Raw genomic sequence first — 6,634 nt, forward strand, 5'->3', positions numbered from 1 at the left:
AAAGCTTTCCCTCTCGGCAGGAATTTGAAAGAAACCAAGTTGTACATAATCGGTTTATCTTCTTAGGCCCACTTAAAAGGATTGACCATTGTGCTATATTGGAAAGTAAAATACAAGTGTGTTTATGAATCGCTTTTCAAAGCAATTAACAAGAAACATTAGCAAGTAGAAAGGTTTCCATATTGTTCCCCTAAGAGTAGGGTGTCCAGAGGAAGCTAATAAAAAACATAGGATAAATGTTCAATTTGAATTTCAGGTAAACGACAAATAATGCAGTGTTTTTTATTAATTTATTTATTTTTATTTTTTACACTTTGCAACCCGCTTCAGTGCCGAGGCCTATGGACAAAGCCAGGCAAATGGTTCGGGGCTACAGTTTGCTCTGGCATGGGACACTACGAGAGGTCCAGGGGGACGGCCTGCCATAAATCCAAACCCATGCATGATAAATAATGTTTTAGTGTAAGTATGACCTGTTGAATATTTAGGACATAATTACCAAAAAAGGATTTGTCATTTAGATGAAATTCAAATTTAACTGGGAGTCTTGCATTTTATCTGGCAACCCCACCTAAGAGAAAAGTCTCTGTATAACCCTCAAGAATTTTTCTCTAGGTCTTTTTGGAAATGTTTTCCTTCTCAGCTCAAGAGTCTGTATTTATAAAAACACAAATCTGAAAGTTGAGATATCTGAGTTCTCTTCCAGCTCACTCACTCACTGATTCATCAAATTTTCATCCCAAATAATTGTCGCAAATCAACTATGTGTCATGTACTGGGTTAATGGCTGGGAAATAAAACTGCTGGAGAGTACCGTGGTCCCTGCCTTCCTAGCGTTTACAACATGACCGTGTGACTCTTCGTTTCTCTGGGCCTCATTTTGCCACCCAGAAAATGAAATGGTTGATCCTCTTGGGATTATGTTTCCGAAAACGTGTTCTATGCTAACAGACATTATGTCAAAAAAGGTATCCATAGTCAATATTTTAAGAAACACTGAGTTAAGCAGGGCTAGTGACATTTCACTCTAAACCTCAGAACTAACCCTTCAAGGAAGCCCTCTGGGGACTAGCGTTCTATGAAACTGCCTTTAGGAAACGCTGCCCTAAGATGATGCCGAAAATCCTTCATAATTTCTGCATTGTATGATTCTATACTTGCCTGCTTTCTCTTCTCTGCCTAAAATCTCCTTCGTCCTTAAAAATTCCGCCCAAATGTTCTCCTTCTGTGATGCCGTCCTTTGCCCCAAAGCCCTCTCCCAGCACCCAAAACACACACACACACCACAGGGCCAGGAGAGCATCCAGCTGCACTTTCCACATCCCCGCTCCTGGCACCAGGCCTGGCCCATAGGGTGAGTTCCGCCACTCAAGCCATCTTTTAGGAAATGAACAACTGAATTAACGCATAGTCCAGACAGAGTTGCCCTATCCCCAGCTTTCTCATAGCACTTTTTTGTTGTGTTATAATTATTTTCTTAATATCGACCTATCAACTATTTTAAAAGGGAATATTTGAGGACACCAAAGAATGTTGTTAGTATTTTCGTTCCTGGTAAAGAAGCACGGCACCTGGCACACGATCTGCACTCAATAAGCAATGACAAATGACAATGTTGATTGCACTGTACCCTCTGCCAAGTACTCCCATGAATTACTTCTCTTAATCTTTACAACAATCTTAAAAAGGGTTTTGGGTGGACGCTGTGAAGTGGCTCTCTCAACCCCTATGCTGGGAAGTTGAAAACTGTGTTTCCTGGATTCCTCCAAAGCTAGGGTTTTGCATGTAAGTTAGGTTTAGACTTTATAAATATTTGCATGAGTTTGGGAAGGTGGAGGTGAGGCAGAGGCCACCTCCCTTCCCTTTTGGAAGTTTCATTCTGGCGAACAAGAGCATAGAGAAGTATGGTTTATCTGCAACTGCATTGTAGTCCTTCTCCAGCTTCCTGGGCATTTGAAGAAGAAGCAGCGGCAATACAACTTCCCCATCCTGGCTTCCTGACTCTGGGATAGCTGCTTCAGTAGTGTGTTCTGGAACTCAACAGTCCCTATCATGACTTCAGAGGTAGAAACTCCTCTAGTGGGTCTGATCTGTGATAGGAATCATTCCAGGAGGTCCAGCCTACTGTTGCCTCCTTCAGGGCTTCCCACAACTGGGTAAATACTTCACTCCCTACATTAAATCCCATTCTGCTTAAAATACTGAGCCATGACTGATATGACTGATATAGGAGTACTACTGTTATCCCTACTCCCCAGAAGAGAAAACTAAGGTCCAGAAAGTTTGATTTATTTTCCCAAGAGCCCAATCTAATAAATGTCAGAGACAGGACTTGCATCCAAAAGCTTGTTTCTTTTGTTATGTTCCTCTCACCAAGATCATCCAGGGCAGAGCTGGCAGTAGAACTTAGGTCTCTCTCCTGCCTTACGAAAAAAGTAGCCACATGTATTAGTCAGCCAAAGGGGTGCTGATGCAAAATACCAGAAATCTGTTGGTTTATAAAGGCTGTTTATTGGGGGTAAGAGCTTACAGATACCAGGCCATAAAGCACAAGTTACTTCCCTCACCAAAGTCCATTTTCATGTGTTGGAGCAAGATGGTTGCCAACATCTGCCAGAGTTCAGGCTTCCTGGATTCCTCTTTTCCTGGGTTTTGCTTCTCTTTCCTCTCTGTGCTTACTTCCTGGGGCTCCAGTTTAATACTTCAGAATCAAACTTCAACACCAAAATCCCAACTCTGTCCTTTGCCATGCCTTTTATCTGTGAGTCCCCACCCACCAAGGGGCAGGGTCTCAACACCCTACTGATGTGGCCCAATCAAAGCCCTAATCATAACTTAATCATGCCCAGGTACAAACATAATCCAATACCTATTTTTGGAATTCATAACTATATCAAACTGCTACACCAAATTTCATAGCCAACAACTACTTGAAGTACTAATACGATGTGTGCAAAGACTGACTTACAAGAAATGTTTTGCACGCCATTTTTTAAAATAGAAGATAGTCAGAAACAACCTCAATGTCCAATGATAGGAACTGGTACATGGATTAGGCACATCCATATGATGGGATATTATGTAGACTCTTAAAATAATGTTGCATCAGAGCAATAATAAAAATATCACGAACAACTATATTGTAATAAACTTGAAAGCCTGGATTAAATGAAAAGTTTTCTAGGCAAAAATAATTTATAAAAATTCACCAAAGCATAGCAGATTGCTCTGGAGTTTGGTGCCTTGCCAATTTACATATGCCTCTTCTGTCCCTTTTCTTGAACCTGTGGTTGGTGCTGGGGTCAGTGGATATATGTCCAGGAGATTTGAACCTCTGGGCTGTCCATGTGCCAGCTAGGTCCTGAGCCTCAGCAGACTTGCAATACCTACTCTCCAGTTCGTTGGACTTACCCTGGACTGCTAACAAGGAGGTGAAGATGGACAACCACCACACCAAGGAACTGAGAGGGTCTACAACTGCAAACACGAGAGTCCCATCCATCAAGCACACAGGATCGAAGTCCCCTCTCAATTAAGAGGTACAATGGACATCACCTTCCCAGAGTCCTCAGGATTGGGGGATAAAATATGGACTAGAGTAGACTTACTGGTATTCTACTATAGAATTATTGTGATTCTAGCAATGGAAGAAATTGTATCATTGATGTGGAGACAGTGGCCATGGGAGTTGCTGAAAGCAGGGAGAGGGAAAAAGAGGTGTAATAAGAGGGCATTTTTGGGACTTGGAATTGTCCTGAATGATATTGCAGGGACAGATGCAGGACATTTATATCCTGCCATAACTCACTGAATGGACTGAGAGAGTAAACTACAATGTAAACTATAATCCATGCTTTGTAGCAGTGCTCCAAAATGTATTCATCAATTGCAATGAATGTACCATACTAATGAAAGAAGTTGTTGCTGTGGGGAGAGTGGGGGTTGTGGAGAGTGGGGCATATGGGAATCCCCTATATTTTTTTAATGTAACATTTTTTGTGATCTATGTATCTTTTAAAATTAAATTTAAAATATATATTTTTAAAAAGATTGATGTATAAAAAAGGATAGATTTTCCTTCTGGGAAAAATATTTTCAAGTTTTTGCCAAATTTATTTATGGATCCAACAATTTAAAATTTTAACTTTTACCTAAAAAATAAATTACAATGATTTTAATTGTACCATGAATTGCTTAGACGTTAATCTTCTTTGCAGAGAAAAAATAAACTAGTAATTTGCAAAAAAAAAAAAATTCACCAAAGTGATACAGGAATAAAATGATCAATAACTTTGATAGCAGATTAGGTTGCAAATAATTTTCCTTGAAAAAAACAAAAACAAAAAAACACACCTGGCCTACATGGATCCATGAATGAAAACTTTAAAAATTCCAAGAAACTGATAATTTTAAGGTTACCAAAACCTGTTCCACAGCATAGAGAAAGAAGTTAAGCTTTGCAATTCTTGACAAAAAGTCTGGAAACCACTGACATCAAAACCTGACAAAACTTTAGCAAACAGAATCCAGTAATACATTAAAAGAATAATATGTCAAGCAAGTTTTATTGCAAAGATACAAAAGGAATTCCATCTTAAATCTAAGTCATATAAATCCCCACATAAATAAGTCAAAGGAGAAAACCACATGACCATCTAACACATGATGTCTTCGTTTCCTAGGGTTGCCATAACAAATTAGCACAAACTGGGTGGTTTAACACAACAGAAATGTATTTTCTCATAGTTCTGAAGGCTGGAACTCTGAAAGCAAGGGTCAGCAGGGCCACACTCCATCTGAAACATTTCTTGGCTCCTCTAGCTTCTCGTGGTTGCTGCCCATCCTTGGCATTCCTTGACTTGTAGATGCATCTGCCTCCTTCTTCTCCCCTGGGTCTGTTTCTGTTAAAACTCCCTCTTTTTATAACACCACCAGTCAGACTGGATTAGAGACCACCCTAACCCAACTTGGTCTCCTCATAACTAATCACATCTCCAACAGCCCTATTTTTCAGATAAAGTCACTTTCATAGGACTGGGGGTTAGGACTTGGTCATGTATTTTGGGGGGACACAAGTTGATGTATAATACATGCCCAAGAAGGAATTTTGTAAAATTTAATACCCATTCCTAATGAAAGTTCTAAACAAGGTGGGGTGGTAGGGATATTGGAACTATAACACAATAAATACCTTGTATATATTTAGGGAGGGAAGAACAAACATAACCATGCAGACCTCAAAGCAGCTAGCATAATACTTAATGGTGAATTACTGCAAAAATATTCCTGTTTGAATCAGGAGGAAGGAATGTTGTTACTATCTCTGCTATTGTCTAGCAATATTCCAGTGGTTAGTGCATTCCAACAAGAGAACAAATGCAAGTTTCAGTAATGACACAGCTCTCCACAAGTGTCAGACACTCCTGTGGTAGCACCCACTATGGAAGCAGCACGCCAGCTCAACTCCTAAATGACCAAGGCTTCCTCCAGACTCCCACTATCTTGTCCACACCTGATAGAGCCCCTTAATCAGTGCAACTATGATAAGAACAATTTTGATACTCATCCCCTTTCCACAGTTAGCCCAGTCCTCTCCCATGCCTCCCTTGGGATGCCTGGCAGTTCTCCATGAGCTAGCCAATCCTATACAGTATTTCCAGTTTCCTGCCCCATCCCCATAGGGTTATGCCCTCACATGGGCCAGTCGGATAAACACACCCCTGCCAAGTCCTTAATAAGTGCCAGTGGCTGAAGCATGACCCTTCCCAGGAGCACATTTTCTTTGTAACTCGGCAGCTTCTAAAGACAAGATGTTAGTGCCAGATAGTGGTGTCCTCAGGAGGAATTTTCTATCCTAGCTGAGGCCTTCAAATGTTATGGTTATCATGCCTGCCCATGTTTAAAGGCTGTTCTGCATCTGACTGTTTTTTGTTCATCTATTAATAATACATTCAATGCCTGCTTCCAAAATGGAAATAACTTGCAATGAACACAGAATAAAAATGACAAAAAGCAAATATTATGTGAGTACTGAGCTTCCTGGAAGGCAAGGTAGAAAGGGAAATGCAACATGTTACATGCCTCTCACTCCTTGGTAAACAGCACAGTTGGCTTCTCATAAGAAACAAAGTTCTTGCTGGCATTAAATTCCTCACACATGCATGCACACATGCACACACACACACTCATATGTACACATCCAGATCCTCCTTCAGAACTGTCCTATGCACAGTTATTTGATAAGAACACTGCAACAGAGAAAAAAGAACTTTGCCCATAAATTCAAATCCTTTCACTGGCAGAGGCCTCTTTGGGGAGTGTTACTGGCAGAGAGGAAAGACAAAAGCAGGAGAATGAGAAAGACTAGCTGAAATGGTCACCAAAGTGAAAGGAGATTTAATTAGTTCAGATGTGGAAAGCACTAGAGAGCCTTAATGAAGACTCTAGACAAAGTATTCTTCATTATTATTACTCATCAGTGTAAATGTGTGGCTTATTTTAAGTTCTTGTGTGTTAAAGCTAGTAAGACATGAGGATAAAGTTCCAAGACAACGTTAAATTACAACTGTCTCTTATTAAAAAGCAGCATTTTTCTTTTCGGGGTTATGTACCACCATTTTTCTTATTTATTATT

The 6,634-nt window shown here is 40.2% G+C and overlaps 1 non-coding gene across 1 annotated transcript; it reads right to left on the reverse strand.

The window, feature by feature from the left end:
- Positions 1-310: 310 nt before the first annotated feature.
- On the reverse strand, positions 311-442 carry LOC111758983 (small nucleolar RNA SNORA42/SNORA80 family). The gene has a single exon (XR_002793089.1). It is a non-coding gene; the product is annotated as a small nucleolar RNA SNORA42/SNORA80 family (small nucleolar RNA).
- Positions 443-6,634: the final 6,192 nt, after the last annotated feature.

Source organism: Dasypus novemcinctus, chromosome 3, assembly GCF_030445035.2.
Source record: "Dasypus novemcinctus isolate mDasNov1 chromosome 3, mDasNov1.1.hap2, whole genome shotgun sequence".
Lineage (NCBI taxonomy): Eukaryota > Metazoa > Chordata > Mammalia > Cingulata > Dasypodidae > Dasypus > Dasypus novemcinctus.